Raw genomic sequence first — 19,824 nt, 5'->3', positions numbered from 1 at the left:
GTCACTGTATGTAAACTTCTGACCACAACAGTGTTATTGTTTCTATAGAAACTCGTACAAAGAGTTGTACGGTAGACACTCCACATGGGTAGTTGGCGTGACTGCTTGTTTATAGATGCTATAATGTATTGATAACAGGATCTAACCTGTTGTGGACAATCCACAGGATTAAATGAAACTATAAACTGATAAAATGTACAATGTCATTCTTTTATCAATAAAAAAAAATTGTTCATGGCTAACAGCTTGGAGTAAAACAATTTAGGACTTGCTGATACTGATTCTATTCCTTATGCAGTACAGTGATCCTGGCGTTATTTAAAAATCCAAAATTTGAACAAATACAGCTCCCTCTTTTTTTTTTTTTTTTTTCTCCCCGTTTTCCCTGTAAAGTCATGCCTCCCAAATCAGGATCTCCAATATTCAGTATAGTGAATGCCTGAATGCTAGTGCAAGAAGGAGCAACCAGGGACAATGATTGATGGCAAATAGCGATGCTGCCTGCTCCTGACTGGTTGAGTGGTGGTCCACATTTCTATCTTTCCCAGTTTACAGAGCCTGTGGCATCACAAGAGTGAGTGTTTTTCTTCTGAGCAAACAAGTGTATTCACCGCTACCGACATGTGAAGAAGGTATAGTTTAAAGGAACCATTTACAGGGTTCTCCAGAAAATCTGAAGTAGCCGGCTTTAAATAAATAAATAAATAAATAAAGATAGTGGATGGCTAATGCTAAGGGGATCTGGGGACCGCTTCCCACCCGCCCAAGAAAATTTTGAAATTTACATGCATTCTCAACTAATAAATTACAAACCATTTCCCTGTAAATTACTTGCAAAATATGTCTGATATTTCCCTCCAGATGTCTGTGTGTTCAGCTTTCTCAGGTACCCTCTGTAGTACGCTGCCTGGCTCTGTAACATAACTACATGCGCTCCGGTGTGATCATGTGGTCCGGCTCAGCCAGTCGGAGCGTGAGAACCGATCACTTCCGGTCATGACTCAAAGACAATTTCATGGTGAAATAATTGGATTTGCAGCAAATTATGGGCAGCAGAGATGATAATTGCTTGAACGTTGAAAGGCAAGTTTTTATACCCTGCTGGCCAAAAGGTCCAAAGGGGGATTATGTCGTGGCGAAGTCCATCCGTCCTTCTGTCTGTCTGTCCGTCCGTCCTGGAAAGGGTTCTCACCTTTTGAAATCAACTCCTCTCTCAATTTTTGGAGGAATTTCATGAAACTTGGCAAAAGGCTTTGTTGATATTGTGCTCTCAGAGCAGTCTTGGGGGTCCCCCCCCCCCCGAGCGAGTGGCCAGCGCAGACCGTCTGTGTAGGTATAGAAAACCGCCGGTAGTTTTTGGGGGGGTGCCCGTGACACACCCCGCCCCCCCTTGTCGGACCATACATTTTTTTTTTCAATAGCCACATAAGAATATTAGAAAAGCGCCCACTGTAATTTTTCTAACAATTTTTATAAACTAGATTGTCAGCTCAGCCTCATTAGGGTTTCTATAACCTTGACTTCCTGTGGTTTGGGCGCGAAAACCCAGTTTGTCAGAGTGTGTGCGGGAGAGGCGGATGTAAGTGCAGATACAGTGGGGCACAAAAGTATTTAGTTAGTCACCAGTTGTGCAAGTTCTCCCACTTAAAAAGATGAGAGAGGCCTGTAATTTTCATCATAGGTATACCTCAACTATGAGAGACAAAATGAGAAAAAAAAATCCAGAAAATCACATTGTCTGATTTTCAAAGAATTTATTTGCAAATTATGGTGGAAAATAAGTATTTGGTCAATAACAAAAGTTCATCTCAGTACTTTGTTATATACCCTTTGTTGGCAATGACAGAGGTCAAACATTTTCTGTAAGTCTTCACAAGGTTTTCACACACTGTTGCTGGTATTTTGGCCCATTCCTCCATGCAGATCTTCTCTAGAGCAGTGATGTTTTGGGGCTGTCGCTAGGCAACACGGTCTTTCAACTCCCTCCAAAGATTTTCTATGGGGTTGAGATCTGGAGACTGGCTAGGCCACTCCAGGACCTTGAAATGCTTCTTACGAAGCCACTCCTTCATTGCCCGGGCGGTGTGTTTGGGATCATTGTCATGCTGAAAGACCCAGCTGCATTTCATCATCAATGCCCTTGCTGATGGAAGGAGGTTTTCACTCAAAATCTCACGATACATGGCCCCATTCATTCTTTCCTTTACATGTATTAGTCGTCCTGGTCCCTTTGCAGAAAAACAGCCCCAAAGCATGATGTTTCCACCCCCATGCTTCACAGTAGGTATGGTGTTCTTTGGATGCAACTCAGCATTCTTTCTCCTCCAAACACGACAAGTTGAGTTTTTACCAAAAAGTTCTATTTTGGTTTCATCTGACCATATGACATTCTCCCAATCCTCTTCTGGATCATCCAAATGCTCTCTAGCAAACTTTAGATGGGCCTGGACATGTACTGGCTTAAGCAGGGGGACACATCTGGCACTGCAGGATTTGAGTCCCTGGCGGCGTAGTGTGTTACTGATGGTAGCCTTTGTTACTTTGGTCCCAGCTCTCTGCAGGTCATTCACTAGGTCCCCCCGTGTGGTTCTGGGATTTTTGCTCACCGTTCTTGTGATCATTTTGACCCCACGGGGTGAGGTCTTGCGTGGAGCCCCAGATCGAGGGAGATTATCAGTGGTCTTGTATGTCTTCCATTTTCTAATAATTGCTCCCACAGTTGATTTCTTCACACCAAGCTGCTTACCTATTGCAGATTCAGTCTTCCCAGCCTGGTGCAGGTCTGCAATTTTGTTTCTGGTGTCCTTTGACAGCCTTTGGTCTTGGCCATAGTGGAGTTTTGGAGTGTGACTGTTTGAGGTTGTGGACAGGTGTCTTTTATACTGATAACGAGTTCAAACAGGTGCCATTAATGCAGGTAACGAGTGGAGGACAGAGCAGCCTCTTAAAGAAGTTGTTACAGGTCTGTGAGAGCCAGAAATCTTGCTTGTTTGTAGGTGACCAAATACTTATTTTACTGAGGAATTTACCAATTAATTCATTAAAAATCATACAATGTGATTTCCTGGATTCTTTCCCCCCATTCTGTCTCTCATAGTGAAGTGTACCTATGATGAAAATTACAGGCCTCTCTCATCTTTTTAAGTGGGAGAACTTGCACAATTGGTGGCTGACTAAATACTTTTTTGCCCCACTGTATGTTAAATAATACACAGTGTGTTATGAGCATAAAGTGCATAAAACGCACACAACAGGCAAACAGTCCGAAACAGCAGGCAAAGTTGTAATCGAGGAAACAGGCAGGAGGTCAATTGAGGCGCAGACAGAACATCAGAGGCAAAACTATACAAGATTAAGGGACGAGAAACAGGAGTCGAAAAACCAGGAGGTCACCAAGAACAGGGACAGGAAACAAACCTCTGTAAGGCACATTAGACGCAGCGTAATACTTCGCATCGTCCTTGCATGTGCGCAGTCCTTAAATAGCCCAAACATAGTTCATCGATTTTTAAAGACAGGTGTTCTTTGTTAATGGCACGTGTGCCGGAGCTCGTTAGGCACGCGTGTGCGCAGGCGCACCCTTCAGGTGCACCAAGCCAAGGCGCACAGGACTGACACTGTTCTGCACAAGCGCAACACGATCGCACTAGAAAGCATGGTCAAGCTGCAGTGTAGCTGCAGTCTTTTTAGTTGCGAATTATGAGTATTTCCTCGTGTTAATAATTTGCCGTGTCAAAACAAGCGAAATTTTCCTCCTTCTTTCGACGTGAAGAGAGGTAAGCAATTTATGATGTATTTTTTTCCATCAAAGTTGCATTTTGTGGCTTCGAAGTTAAGTTTTAGTGCCGTTTCTGGAACACATCAAGAAAATGTGGAAGAAACAGCGATAATGAAAGAGCCGGTTTCTAAGCTACCTAAAACTAGCAGTGGTAACAATTTTTTGTTATATAATGTACTCAGGCTGCCAGGCAGTGTGATGCCCCCCCCCCCCCCCCCCCCCCCCGAAAAATCCTAGCTACGCCCCTGGCGCTTGTGCCCGTGTGTTTACATTAGACCGTATCAGCGGATCATCAGATTAACGTTTTTAAAACGATTAGTGTGCACACAGCAATGCCAATACACGATTTGCGTGCACACAGCAACGCCAATACACGGATACGCTCGGCTCCGCAGGCATCCTGCGCTCCAAATCACTCCGCCCTGAACAGCGAGTGCCCTCTGGAGGGTGCGCACTCCGGCCCTGCGCAGCTCACACAGCGCGCGAGTGAAGTGCACAAGCCACGATTCAGGACTGAGCCGCTGTGTGTGTGATCCCAGCGCATATCACTTACCACTTGCAAGTGGAAGGATGGCAAGCCTAAAGACAATCATAACTACACAATGGGCAGTATTTGCATCAGTATTTGCAGTATTTTCATACTTTTATACTCTTTAATGAAAGGTGATACAAGGCGGAAGTCCGCGCCGGTTTTCAGCAGTCGCGTCACATGACCAACGCCAGCGATTCAGGAAGGTGGATGTCACAGTGACGTTGTCCAATAAGACGCCAGCTAGAGCTCAGCACAGCGTATCCGCGTATTCTCAATGTTTACACCGCACCGGAGCTGACACGATCTAGATTGAATACGTGGACGCTGGCGGATTCCCGTTTCCCGGTGTTTCCAGGGCGGTTTAATGTAAACAGACAGTGCATCCGCGAAGAAAACGAGACAGATACGGTCTAATGTAAACATAGCCTGTGGACACTTATGCATATAGTAAAATGTTCTTATTGTACTTTCCACTTCTAAAGTTTGTGGTTGGTGGCTTTACATCTAAAACTTAGTTAATGCTAGTAATTACATTTTCAGAACCAATTAAACAAGCCTGTTTTGTTGCAGACCCTTGTAAACTGATGTCATTTTTTTAATTTGCTGACTTCCTCACATTAGTTCAACCATTGTAGCCATCCGTTTGAGCCTTTGCCAAAACCTGTGTTGGTCACAGAGGTGGACAGTAATGAAGTACATTTACTTGAGTACTGTATACTTTTTTTGAGTATCTGTACTTTACTCGAGTATTATTTTTGTTGGAAACTTATGACTTCACTACATTTGAAAGACAAATATCGTATTTTTCACTCCACTACATTTCTATCAAGGTCCTTGTTACTCGTTATTATGAAACAGCTTTGAAAGTGGATGTTTTTTTTCTTTCTTTTCTAAAACGTGATTGGTTTTTCGCAGGTGACACTGAGACAGCCTATCAGTAATCACTGGGGTCACGTCATGTCCACAGATTTCTCAGTAGCATTATTTAAACACGATCAGTTGATGGCCGAATGGAAGGAGGCGGTTCTTCTGGGGAACGCACGCACTCATGGCTATAGCTAGAACCCATGTTTCAGTTTTCTGAAAGGATTAAAGATTCGTTTTGTTTTAAATGTTTGCTTTGTTTGCCGAAAACGAACCACATCACCACCTACAAAACCTCGCTGTCCAACCTGCAGAAGCATATTGAGGGATATAAACATTTTATTCCAAGGAGAAAGCTTGCAATGAAGTTGTCTGTGCTTTTAGAGTTAGTGATAACGTTGCAATAGCTATGCAGTCTGGTTAGTCAAATGACTTTCTGTGGATTTGCTCACCAAGTTGCCATCGCCTTGTCCACGGCTAACGTTAGCACATAACTAGTTAACTTGGACACTCTTAGTTAGCATGTAAAAATGGAGTTACGCTAACATGAATAATGTTAACTTATCTGAAGTCCTTTCAGAAATGTTTCAGTATAATCTTGCTAAATAAACAGAATGTAGATATGTGTTTATCTGTGTTTAAAGGTGTTTATTCAACAGGTTCTACAAGCGAGTCAAACTCCAGTAGGTTGCTTCAGAGGCATTAGGTTTTGTAAGCGTTGTGGCAATAATACAAGAATACGTTGATTTGAAAATGTACTTTTAATACTTAAGTAGTTTTAATAGCAAGTACTTTTTTAACTTGAGTAAAAATCTGACTGTACAACTTTCACTTGTATCAGAGTAACATTTATCCAGTGGGATCTGTACTTGGACTTAGTGCCATTCCACCATTGGATGTATTTTTTGGCATAAAATACAATATATTTTATGACAACATGACTAGACAGAGAAATCTTTTAGCTTCAAAATGATATATCAAACATTAATTTTTTGACAACGACAAGTATATTAATTTTGCGACAAAGTCACCTACCCTTTTAATTTCCGCGCAGTAGTGAAACGTGATGTCATCGGCAGGTTCCCCTTCTTGTGTACCCACGTCACGTGTGACGTGGCACAGATTATCAGCAATGGCGGATAGAACGCGATTGTCAGCTTCGGAAAAGAAGCGAAGGAAAATAGCAAGTGATGCCCAAAGGAGACGGGTCGATGGTGAATATCGGCACAGCAATCGACAAGTGGAAATCGCGTTCTATCCACCATTGCTGATAATCTGTGCCACGTCACACGTGACGTGGTACACAAGAAGGGGATCCTGCCGATGACATCACGTTTCACTACCGCGCGGAAATTAAAAGGGTAGGTGACTTTGGTCGCAAAATTAATATACTTGTCGTCAAAAAATTGTTTGATATATCATTTTGAAGCTAAAAGATTTCTCTGTCCTAGTCATGTTGTCATAAAATATATTGTATTTTATGCCAAAGAAATACATCCAATGGTGGAATGGCACTTTAAGTAATGAATTTGGGTACTTTTGTCCACCTCTGGTTGGTCAGATGTAAATGTGCCCATGGTAGTGACATCACAAACACCTGAGGATTTTAAAAATGGACTGTTTGCTTACAGACTGAGAAAGGAAACGGTCTGTGTAGCTTTCCCTAGGTGTGGGTGGAGCACAGAGGACGGCAGGACAGAGATCAGGTTCAACAAATCGTTTTATTGCTTCCACTTTTCAGGGAACACAATCGGTCTAAACCAGACACACACACACACATCCGATGTCTGGTTCGGGAGAGATCTCCTCTGCTCTCGCTCTCCCTCCCTAAATAGGGCGCGGTCCCCTGGGAAGACACACAAACACAGGTTAATTGCTCTCAGGTGAAGTGAATCTGCCACTTACCTTCCCTGACTCCGCCCTCCTGTCACAGACCGGTGCTTGACCACGCCCCCGCTGCCACATACCCCCACCGCCCGACTCAGGCCGGGCAGCCGTCCGGCCCGCAGCCGACTCCCCCCCCCCCCCCCCCCCCCCCCCCTTGACGGGAGAGGAAGTCCGCCACGACCATCTGCGCCCCCGGCCTGTGGACCACCTTGAAATTAAAGGGTTGGAGTGCCAGATACCAACGGGTGATCCGCGCGTTGGCATCTTTCATGCGGTGGAGCCATTGGAGGGGCGCGTGGTCCGAACAGAGGGTGAAAGAGCGCCCCAGCAGGTAGTACCGGAGGGCGAGGACCGCCCATTTGATCGCCAGGCATTCCTTTTCGATCGTGCTGTAGCGCCCCTCACGCACTGACAGCTTCCGGCTGATGTATAGGACCGGGCGATCCTCCCCCTCCACCTGCTGGGACAAAACGGCCCCCAGCCCTCTGTCCGACGCATCCGTCTGTAACATAAAAGGGAGAGAGAAGTCAGGGGAGTGTAAAAGTGGCCCCCCACACAGTGCAGCCTTTACCTCAGAGAAAGCCCGCTGGCACTGCTCCGTCCACTGGACCGGATCTGGCGCCCCCTTTTTAGTGAGGTCAGTCAGCGGGCTGGTGACGTCCGAATAATTAGGTATAAACCTACGATAGTAGCCAGCCAGCCCCAGGAACTGTCTCACCCCCTTTTTGGTCTTGGGCCTCGGGCAGGCCGCAATCGCTGCAGTCTTATTAATTTGGGGACGCACCTGCCCGTTGCCCAAGTGGAAGCCCAGATACCGTACTTCCACCCGCCCAATCGCACACTTCTTTGGGTTGGCCGTTAGTCCCGCCCGTCTCAGCGACCTAAGGACGGCCCTCAGGTGTTGCAGGTGCCGCTGCCAGTCGTTACTATAAACGATAATGTCGTCCAGGTAGGCGGCCGCATAGGTGGCGTGGGGCCGGAGGACCCGGTCCATCAGCCGCTGAAACGTAGCGGGCGCCCCAAACAGCCCAAACGGAAGTGTGACGAACTGGTGTAAGCCGAACGGTGTGGAAAAGGCCGTTTTCTCCCGGGATAATGGAGTCAAGGGGATCTGCCAATATCCCTTCGTTAAATCCAGTGTCGAGTAAAAGCGAGCCGTGCCTAGTCGATCGAGCAGCTCATCAATACGAGGCATCGGGTACGCGTCGAATTTAGACACCGCGTTGACTTTTCTATAGTCCACACAGAACCGGACCGAGCCGTCGGCCTTGGGAACCAAGACCACCGGGCTGCTCCAGTCACTGTGGGACTCCTCGACGATGCCCATTTCGAGCATGGCCTGAAGTTCTTCCCGAACCACCTTTTTTTTGTGTTCGGGTAGTCTATAAGGGCGGCTACGCACTACCACCCCCGGGGGTGTCTCTATGTGGTGTTCTATGAGGTTAGTGCGACCGGGCAGGGGCGAGAACACATCCGAAAACTCGGCCTGCAACTGGGCGACCTCCGTGAGTTGGGTCGGGGAGAGGTGGTCTCCACAGGGGACCGGAGAGGTACGTGATGCCAAATCCCCTTTTTGAACCTCCGGCCCCAGCTCCGCCTTCTCCGGAACTACCGACACCAACGCCACGGGGACCTCCTCGTTCCAGAGTTTGAGCAGATTGAGGTGGTAAATCTGTAGCGCCCCACCCCTGTCTGTTCGCCTCACCTCATAGTCGACGTCCCCGACTCGCCGTGTGACCTCAAAGGGTCCTTGCCACTTGGCGATTAATTTGGAGCTCGACGTGGGCAAGAGTACGAGTACTTTATCTCCCGGTGTGAACTCTCTAAGGCGCGTACCCTTGTTGTACAGGCGGGCTTGCCGTTCCTGGGCCTGCCGCAAATTCTCCTGAGTTAGGTGGGTGAGCGTGTGGAGTTTTGCGCGCAGGTCCATAACGTACTGAATTTCATTCTTACTTTGTGAAGGTCCCTCCTCCCAATTTTCCTGCAGCACGTCCAGGATGCCGCGCGGCTTACGCCCATATAATAATTCGAACGGGGAGAACCCCGTGGAGGCTTGAGGGACCTCTCGCACTGAGAACAGCAAGGGTTCGAGCCACTTATCCCAATTACGTGCGTCCTCACTTACGAATTTCTTAATGATATTTTTGAGGGTGCGGTTGAACCGTTCTACTAAACCGTCCGTTTGTGGGTGATACACACTGGTGCGGATCGGCTTAATCCCCAATAACCCATACAGTTCGCGTAGTGTTCGTGACATAAACGTAGTGCCTTGATCAGTCAGAATCTCTTTCGGGATTCCAACTCGGGAGATGACGCGGAATAGTGCCTCTGCAATACTGCGTGCTGAGATATTGCGCAGAGGCACTGCTTCCGGGTATCGCGTTGCATAGTCCACTAGAACTAATATAAAGCGGTACCCTCGTGCTGACCGATCTAATGGCCCGACGAGATCCATCCCAATTCTTTCAAACGGGGTCTCGATTAACGGTAGAGGGCGCAATGGCGCTTTTGGAATGGCCGCTGGATTTACTAACTGGCATTCGCGGCATGCCGTACACCACCTACGGACATCGCCGCGAATCCCCGGCCAATAGAATCGGGCCATTATTCGGGCTAGTGTTTTATCCTGCCCTAAGTGTCCAGCCATGGGATTAAAGTGAGCCGCCTGGAATACCAATTCCCGGCGGCTCTTTGGAATCAAAAGCTGCGTGACTCGCTCTTTAGTTTGAGTGTCCTGCGTCACTCGGTATAACCTATCCTTCATAATCGCGAAGTAGGGGAAGGACGGGGTGGCGTTCGGCGGGAGCGTTTGACCATCGATTACTCTCACTTGGTCAAACGCATGCCGCAGAGTCTCGTCTCGCGACTGCTCCAATGGGAAATCCGCGAGGGATTCCCCAATAGAGAGAGGAGGAGCCGGTGGCTCCTCACCCTGACGCGGAGATGACGTAGACGGCTCTGCGACAGCTGCTCCCGCCAAAACGACACCGGGACCTCCCCCTGTCAACTGGCAGGACCCACTCTCTACTAGGCGCGTCATTAAACCCCGAAATCCCGGCCAATCAGTCCCCAAAATTAACGAGTGGGTAAGGCGAGGATTAACCGCCGCCTTCACTATAAATTTTTCCCCTCTGAAAATAATATGGACCGACACCAAAGGGTAGCTGTGAACATCCCCGTGCACACACAAAACCTTCACCCCTTGTGCTCCCCCCAATGCCTCGTTTTGAACCAGGCTTTGGCGAATTGAGGTCTGATTACAACCAGAATCCACCAATGCCTGATATGTAGCCCCTTGGATACTCACCGGTATGCGATACGCTCCGGCCCGATCGAGGGCGGCCGCTGGCGCGTCGGGGATCCGAACCACCGCGCCCACTTCCATTGCTGTGCACTGCTGTTGAAGGTGGTCCGGTTCCCCGCAGCGCCAGCAAACCGGCCCGGGCTTCCCCTCTGCACCGGTGCTCTGGGGCTCACTCACCTGAGGTGGGGGAGAGACAGACACAGAAGGGAGAAACGGGAGGGCACCGCGGGTGCGGCGGGCCGGCAGGGGTGGTGCCGGCCCCCGCCTCCGCGGTGGGGGAATGGGGCGAGGACGGGACACAGAAGGAGGGGAGAGAGAGAGAGAAAGAGAAGAGGAGAGAAGAGATGTCGACATCTGCTGTCCTGCCGCCGAGACAGCCGCCAGATGATCCTCCGCCAGCTCGACTGCCTGATCCAGCGACGCCGGGCGGTGGCACTGGACCCACTCCGCGGCTCCTGCTGGTAAGCGGGCGATGAACTGTTCCAGTACCACCTGATCGACGATTCCCTCGGCGTCGCGATCTTCGGCCCTCAGCCACCGCCAGCAGGCGTCCCGGAGCTGCTGGCCGAACGCGAACGGGCTGCCGACTTCCTCCATCCGCAGCGCGCGGAAGCGCTGGCGCTGCTGCTCCGGCGTGCGCCCCACGCGCTGAAGGACAGCCCGGCGAAGGTCGGCGTAGGCCAGCCGGCGATCGGCGGGGAGCTGTAGTGCAGCCAGCTGCGCCTCTCCCGTCAGGAGGGGGAGGAGGCGCGCCGCGCGCTGCTCCATCGGCCACCCCGAGGCTTCAGCGACCTGCTCGAATAACGTGAAGAAAGCCTTGGGGTCATCCTGCGGGCCCATCTTAGTTAAGGTGAGGGGAGACGGGCCCGCGGCCGGAGCGCTGGTGGGCCCCGCCGACGCGAGGAGACGCCGGAACGCCTTGCGATCTTCTTGCTGGGCCAGCACCAGGGCATCGAAGCGCCGCTCTTGTTCCTTTCGGAGTGTGACGAGCGCCTGGTGCTGGCTTTGCTGAGCCGTGGCGAGGGCGTGGACCAGGTCGGTGAACGGGGAGGATTCCATGGGGCTGCTGGGTTGGTGCTCCATTTCCCGGGTTTCAGCACCACTGTAGCTTTCCCTAGGTGTGGGTGGAGCACAGAGGACGGCAGGACAGAGATCAGGTTCAACAAATCGTTTTATTGCTTCCACTTTTCAGGGAACACAATCGGTCTAAACCAGACACACACACACACATCCGATGTCTGGTTCGGGAGAGATCTCCTCTGCTCTCGCTCTCCCTCCCTAAATAGGGCGCGGTCCCTGGGAAGACACACAAACACAGGTTAATTGCTCTCAGGTGAAGTGAATCTGCCACTTACCTTCCCTGACTCCGCCCTCCTGTCACAGACCGGTGCTTGACCACGCCCCCGCTGCCACAGTCTGTTTTAAAACCTTCACACTGTTTACATCCTGTTTTTATTACAAAAAAAACCTGAGGGAAATCCATTTTCGATAATTTCCACGTCATGGGCCAGTGTGGTTTACACCAGATACGCAGTTCGAACATGAAATAGTGGGCTGTAAATGTTCTTGCACTTTTTTTTTTTTTCTTTTTCTTTCCCCCTTTGTGGCTAAAAAACATAAGCACGTTGTGGTTAGTGGGCTGTCAAGGTGGTATGTAAAGGCAATACATTTTAATATTTACACACTACCATGTACACAGCTTATCCTTCTTTCTGGTTTTACCTCTTGACATTTTCAGCCAGTGTGGCAGCCTGGTTTTGCGCGATGAAATGTGAGCATTTGGATTATGGCGTTCAAGCGCATACTCATGAGGGAAAGACATTTGCCCCGTGTCTAAATGACTTGCACAGTTGTAAAGTGACAGCTGCTTTGCCGACGAGGACAGGAAGTACATTTTATAAGAATATGTACAAGTGACACACACAGATATTTTTCCAGCAGCTCTTTACTTTAGATTATGCGATGCCCGATTTTCAGTTCTGGAAGACCAGAATCCAGGAGAGACTTTTTTTTATTTTTTTATAAATGTTGTGTCCTGAGCTTCAAGTTAAATTCTTCTGTTTGACTTATTTGACTTATATTGAGGTTTATTCACTGCTACCAGCTTCCATTTTTTTTTGCACATTCTGCCTCAAGCAATTCAGCCAGTGGATTTACAGCTGCTGGATTTATGCGTGCACAGCAGAAAATAAGCACTGAGTGGATTCCTAAAGACATAAATGAATTATTGTGCGTGGCTCAAAATAATGGACCTTTTTAATTATTTTTTGGCAGGGTGATTGAGGACGTATTTTCATTTCTGAAGCCTCTGTGAACTTGGATCAAGCAGAACTCGACCAAAGGTAAGCACCTCTCAGCAGTAGCTTTAACAGGTAAAGCCTTTAATAGGTTTTTTTTTTATGGAATTGGTACTTTTTATTTCCAGTTTGTTGCCTCACAAATGTGTTGAAGGAAGGATACTAGGCATGTCATCTGGTATACCATACCATACAAAGTTATGATATTCTTACGTACATGCTGGTGGTTATTCTATGACGTAAACAATTCATTATTTATTTATTTTTATTTTTTTAGACGAGTTGAGAATATTCCAAACTGAATAATGGCAGTTTTGAAAAGAACATATGTGGGCAGAGTAGAGCGTTTTATGATCAACCTCAAGTGGGCGAGTTTAACAAAATCTCAAATAACCCTGGCTGAAGTCAGGGCAGCATGCTTGCCTGCGAGTCTTGCTTAGGTGGATGATTCCATGTAAAAGTGAAACCATGTGGGGGTCGTACAGGGCTTTGTGAGCGTTCTCCTCTGGGAGTCTCTGATGTTGCTGAATTACAGCCCTGTGCGTCTGCTGGCCTGTTATCACTGCGCCGCGGCTGCAGCTTGCCACACGTTTCATCACACGTGTTATTAACCCCTTCCTGCCCTGGTAAAGAGGGGAAACCTCAGAGCCTTTCCTCTGCTATAGGGTTTGCAGGGATTTTTTATTTATTTATTTATTTATTTATTTATTTAAACTGAAGCTGCCTGTTTTAGGTCTGTGTTAATGAGAGGGGACGTCTGAGTGCTTCACCAGCACGAACAGAGCACCCTACAGCCCAGTGTTCCTGGAACAGTAAATTAAGAGCGGTTTCTTCTTTTGGCCCAAACAGAAGCGAAGGATGATGTTTTTGCTGTGTTTGCACCGTTACCACATCACCGGCTCATCTGAGATGGATGGAACTTGTGGGAAGCTTTGCAGATTTGATTTATTCAGCATTCACTTAATTAATTTGCAGGAATTATGCTTTCAGATTTGCTTTTTTATTTATTTATTTTTTAAAGTTTTGCCTGGCAGTACATCAGAATGGAGGGGTATTAATGACAATACTGAATGCCTTCAGCCATATCATATCCAAATTGCTGGTTTGTTGAAAAAAGGCAAACGTTTTACCCTCTGTAATTTCATGACTAAGTCAGTCCGGGGTTGTGATAATCACACCTTTCAGCAGTGGAGAATAGGAATGTCAGTGGCCTCAAAGCAAAACAAGAGCATTTGTTTTTCTGCCACCTGCACATAAGATGTAAAATTTCTCCCCTGTCTCTGGAAAGGCATTAGGTTTCTAATTGCACTCGTTCTGATAGAAACAGAAGCTGTAAAATGCACAGCTCCCGGGCAGTGGGGGTTGTTGTTCTGTATCCATGTGCTGTTCTTGGCTCCGAAGGCAACTCCTGACTTCTCACATGGCTCAGATGAGTTCAGCTGCTGTCTGACTCGGACATACTCCGTCACCAGGGCCTGTGTGGTGGCCAGATCTGGGGTTATGTCAGTATTTGCGTTCAGATCTGGGGTAGGTTTCCCGATAACGTTGCCCTTTAGGGTTAAAGAGCGAGTTGAGAGACTCTCTTAAGCAACGAACGTTGTGTCTGTACGTGGTTTTCCTGAACTCACTTGTAAAAAGGAATCTAAAGAGCAACAGGATGAAGAGTGTTTTTGCAATGTGCATCCCCGATATAGGCATTAATAGTTGCTGAAGGCATAAGTAGTTGCTAAATCCAGTTGATAAGGTCACGTGGCATACATTTTTAACTGAAATCTAATAAAATATAAAGTGTTTAAAATAAGATAATATATAGTATCATCTGGAAGCATTCCATATATAATGTGGTAATTAATTAATGAAACAATTTTATGTTTTTGGGCAGTTTCTAATTTTTATTCCAAGAGTGTTTTTAATTAAATGAACAAACGTTCACATGAAAGAATGAGCAAATAATAAGCTACAGTGGGGCAAAAAAGTATTTAGTCAGTCACCAATTGTGCAAGTTCTTCCACTTAAAAAGATGAGAGAGGCCTGTAATTTTCATCATAGGTACACTTCAACTATGAGAGACAAAATGAGAAAAAAATCCAGAAAATCACATTGTCTGTCTGATTTTTAAATAATTTATTTGCAAATTATGGTGGAAAATAAGTATTTGGTCAATAACAAAAGTTCATCTCAATACTTTGTTATATACCCTTTGTTGGCAATGACGGAGGTCAAATGTTTTCTGTAAGTCTTCACAAGGTTTTCACACACTGTTGCTGGTATTTTGGCCCATTCCTCCATGCAGATCTCCTCTAGAGCAGTGATGTTTTGGGGCTGTCACTGGGCAACACGGACTTTCAACTCCCTCCAAAGATTTTCTATGGGGTTGAGATCTGGAGACTGGCTAGGCCACTCCAGGACCTTGAAATGCTTCTTACAAAGCCACTCCTTCGTTGCCCGGGCGGTGTGTTTGGGATCATTGTCATGCTGAAAGACCCAGCCACGTTTCACCTTCAATGCCCTTGCTGATGGAAGGTTTTCACTCAAAATCTCACAATACATGGCCCCATTCATTCTTTCCTTTACACGGATCAGTCGTCCTGGTCCCTTTGGAGAAAAACAGCCCCAAAGCATGATGTTTCCACCCCCATGCTTCACAGTAGGTATGGTGTTCTTTGGATGCAACTCAGCATTCTTTCTCCTCCAAACACGACAAGTTGAGTTTTTACCAAAAAGTTCTATTTTGGTTTCATATGACCATATGACATTCTCCCAATCCTCTTCTGGATCATCCAAATGCTCTCTAGCAAACTTCAGATGGGCCTGGACATGTACTAGCTTAAGCAAGGGGACACGTCTGGCACTGCAGGATTTGAGTCCCTGGCGGCGTAGTGTGTTACTGATGGTAGCCTTTGTTACTTTGGTCCCAGCTCTCTGCAGGTCATTCACTAGGTCCCCCCGTGTGGTTCTGGGATTTTTGCTCACCGTTCTTGTGATCATTTTGACCCCACGGGGTGAGATCTTGCGTGGAGCCCCAGATCGAGGGAGATTATCAGTGGTCTTGTATGTATTCCATTTTCTAATAATTGCTCCCACAGTTGATTTCTTCACACCAAGCTGCTTACCTATTGCAGATTCAGTCTTCCCAGCCTGGTGCAGGTCTACAATTTTGTTTCTGGTGTCCTTTGACAGCTCTTTGGTCTTGGCCATAGTGGAGTTTGGAGTGTGACTGTCTGTTTGAGGTTGTGGACAGCTGTCTTTTATACTGATAATGAGTTCAAACAGGTGCCATTAATACAGGTAACGAGTGGAGGACAGAGGAGCCTCTTAAAGAAGTTGTTACAGGTCTGTGGGAGCCAGAAATCTTGCTTGTTTGTAGGTGACCAAATACTTATTTTACCGAGGAATTTACCAATTAATTCATTAAAAATCCTACAATGTGATTTCCTGGATTCTTTCCCCCATTCTGTCTCTCATAGTTGAAGTGTACCTATGATATAAATTACAGGCCTCTCTCATCTTTTTAAGTGTGAGAACTTGCACAATTGGTGGCTGACTAAATACTTTTTTGCCCCACTGTAAATAATTAGGTAAATGTGTTCCCCGTGCTCGCTCATTTCATGGTTATCCCCCGATCATGCAGTCATGATTATTTCAACTGCTGTCCACAATGCAGAGTGGGCAGTGTTCTCCTTTACAAGTGTGCATGTGCACAGAGAGCGAGAGGTTTTGATCTGTGTGTAGTGTGTACCAAAGGAGGTTGGATTGACTACCTTATATATAAATTGACACACAAGGTCGTCAGTTCAACCTCCTTTTGGTACACACAGATCAAAACCTCTCTCTCTCGAGCGTACACACACACAATATTAGAGGTGCAGAAATGTCTCATTTATGACACTAAATGAGATAATCACTCACCTTTATGGATTTAAATTTGATTTAAATTTAACGATATCAATGTGACATTGCAATATCCATACATAATTCCATAACCTATTGAAATATATTCATCATGTTTTGTGTATATTTATTTAATAATTAACTCTGTGTACTTTCAGTGTACAAGAAAAATAATTGAACACCGGCAGCAGTTTAAACACCAGTTTCCCCCGTTGACTGTGAGAGTCCCTCGGGGGCGCATGCGCATTCTGTTTTTGGCTGTGAGTAAGGCTACATCCACATGACAACGGCAACGAGATTTTATTTTAAAAAAAATATCGTGTCCACATGGGCAACGGATCAGTAAAATATCAGGTACATATGGCAACGCAACGCTTGCTGAAAACGATGCAATACACATGCCACACCTCTACGTGCGCTGTAAGACGGTCCCATCGGAGACACCAGAACAATAGAAGAAGTAGGACGCATGCGCATAAACCCCTTCTTCTACCCGGCATGAAGCACTCTCAGGAACAAACACACAACAACAAGAAGAAGATGGCTGCGACTACGCGAGGAAATCGTGCCTTCTGTGTGTACAAATTAGTTTTATTAGTGTGCATAGTTTTATATAACTTAATTTTCTTATTGTGTGTGAACATTTTGAAAAGCATTTTTATATAATTTATATAACTTTTTATATTGTGTGTGAACATTTTGAAAAGCAGTCTTATCCAATAAAAAGAAATTCAAGAAATGGTTTAGTTACTTGTTTATTTAAAAGAAAAGCTGTATACAAAAGTGAATGCAATGCAGTGGTTCATACAAAACAGCGAGAGTGCTGCTTGTTCTAGTCATGTGGTTGTGACGTTATCGTAAACAAATCCGTTCTACTCATCCAGACGACTTCGCAACGGCGCCGTTGCCAGATTTTTCCACTCTGGAACCCGTTCTCAAAAAATATCGTTTTGGGGCACCCAAAATGCCGGTGCCGTGTGGACGCCAGGCCGAAACGATAAACAATTTTATCAGATTCACCTGAATCCGTTGCCGTGTGGACAGGGCCTAAGTCGCTCTTTGTTTTGCAGAGGTGGGCAAAGTACCCAAGTGAAAGTTGTACAGTCAATTTTTTTTTTTTACTTAAGTTAAAATACTGAAGTATTTAAAATACTTAAGTATTAAAAGCACATTTTCTGTCAATGCATCGTTATTGCCACAACACTTATCAAACCTAATGCCGTTACCAAAGACAGAAATGTGAATTTAGGAAATGAATGCATGCTGTGCCATCATGGTAATTTTAATGTTGAGTTAGCTAGTCAGTGAAACTCCACCTGACATGCTAGCAAACTCTTTTCAAACTCGAAATCATATTGGGTAGCTAATGCTACTAGAAAAGAAAGATTTCTATGTTCTGTTTATTTGGCAAGATTATCCTAAAACACATTTCTGAAAGGACTTCAGATAAGTTAACATTATTCATGTTAGCGTAACTCCATTTTTACATGCTAACTAACAGTGCCCACATTAACTAGCTATGTGTAAACGTTAGCCACGGACAAACCCATAGAAAGTCATTTGACTAACCAGACTGCATAGCTATTGCAACATTATCGCTAACTCAAAAAGCACAGACAACTTAATTGCAAGCTTTCTCTTGGAATAAAACATTTATATACCTCTATGCTTCTGCAGGCTGGACGGCGAGTTTTTGTAGGTCGTAATGTGGTTAGTTTTCGGCAAGCAAAGCAAACGTTTAAAACGAAACGAATCTTTAATCCTTTCTGAAAACTGAAACATGGGTTCTACGGTAGGTATGGCCATGAGTGCGTGCATTTCCCAGAAGAACCGCCTCCTTCCATTCTGCCATCAACTGATCGTGTTCAAATAATGCTGCTGAGAAATCACTGAACTTGATTTTATACAGTCTATGGATGTGACCTGACCCTAGTGATTACTGTTGGACTGTCTCCGTGTCACTTGCAAAAGACCAATCACGTTTTAGAAAAGAAAAGAAAAAAACATCCACTTTCAAAGTTGCTTCATAGTAACAAGTAATGAGGACCTTGACAGAAATGTAGTGGAGTGAAAAGTACAATATTTGTCTTTCAGATGTCGTGAAGTTAGTCATAAGTTTCCAAAAAAAAAAAAATTCTCAAGTGAAGTACAGATACTCAGTGTACTTAAAGGAGTACGCCACCCCCAAGTGAAAGTGAGTCAGTCCCTGCAGTCCCTAGAGTTGGATGAGTGAGCCAAAGCGTTTTGTAGCCGACCCAGCCATTGTCCTGATCTGGAAACGTCCTGGTTAGCTTAGCTTAGCTTAGTCGCTGTAATCCGGCGTGTCCAGCTAGCATTGTCGTTGCAAAAGTGAATCAAATAACTCAAGATTTTTTATAATTATTTCTCATGACCTGTACATTCACATCGAGTACACATATCAATGCAAATTAACACGAAGGGATTTACTAGACCAATTTATATCTGGAACTATTTTCGGCCACAGCACAGGCAAAGCACCGCTGCAGGCGCAAAGACACCACGCAGCACCACAACTTCCGTCAATACGCCAGTGTTACCAGGGAAACCAGGGTTTTCAGGTGCTGCGTGGTGTCTTTGCGCCTGCAGCGGTGCTTTGCCTGTGCTGTGGCCGAAAATAGTTCCAGATATAAATTGGTCTAGTAAATCCCTTCGTGTTAATTTGCATTGATATGTGTACTCGATGTGAATGTACAGGTCATGAGAAATAATTATAAAAAATCTTGAGTTATTTGATTCACTTTTGCAACGACAATGCTAGCTGGACACGCCGGATTACAGCGACTAAGCTAAGCTAACCGGGACGTTTCCAGATCAGGACAATGGCTGGGTCGGCTACAAAACGCTTTGGCTCACTCATCCAACTCTAGGGACTGCAGGGACTGACTCAATTTCACTTGGGGGTGGCGTACTCCTTTAAGTACAGTACTCAAGTAAATGTACTTCGTTACTGTCCACCTCTGTTGTTTTGAACGAGTGGGTCTCTCATAAATTCCGAGCAAACTAAAGGACTACTTGGGCTACGATGTTGTTCGGGAAAACCACGTTAGCTTGATGATGGATCTTGCGTGGTAATTTAAGACTCTCTTGGCCTTAAGAGGCTTTCGGGAAACCCACCCCTGAGCAGTAAGTACTGTAGTTTTTAACCCAATAGAAAGTTCCCACATTACATGTTTGTGGATGCCTGCATCGCCGGCTCCCTCAGGCGCATCTTTAAAGGGCCAGTTGGCATGGCAACAGTATGGCTTGATCC

The 19,824-nt window shown here is 46.0% G+C and overlaps 1 protein-coding gene across 3 annotated transcripts in view; it reads left to right on the top strand.

Annotated features, from left to right (window-relative positions):
• Positions 1-19,824, top strand: part of raph1a (Ras association (RalGDS/AF-6) and pleckstrin homology domains 1a) — a 172,897-nt gene that overhangs the window by 49,645 nt on the left and 103,428 nt on the right. For 2 of the 3 annotated variants that reach the window (XM_060930160.1, XM_060930158.1), the window contains exon 2: positions 12,640-12,707. The exons of the other annotated variant lie outside the window; for it this stretch is intronic. The gene's annotated coding sequence lies outside the window, so the exon portion shown is untranslated. The remainder of the gene's footprint in view (positions 1-12,639; positions 12,708-19,824) is intronic. 3 annotated transcript variants of the gene reach the window in all.

Source organism: Neoarius graeffei, chromosome 9 (genome assembly GCF_027579695.1).
Source record: "Neoarius graeffei isolate fNeoGra1 chromosome 9, fNeoGra1.pri, whole genome shotgun sequence".
In the NCBI taxonomy this organism is placed as follows: Eukaryota; Metazoa; Chordata; class Actinopteri; order Siluriformes; family Ariidae; genus Neoarius; species Neoarius graeffei.
The sequence above is the reverse complement of the archived record's forward strand: the minus strand, read 5'-3'. Positions and strand labels throughout refer to the sequence as shown.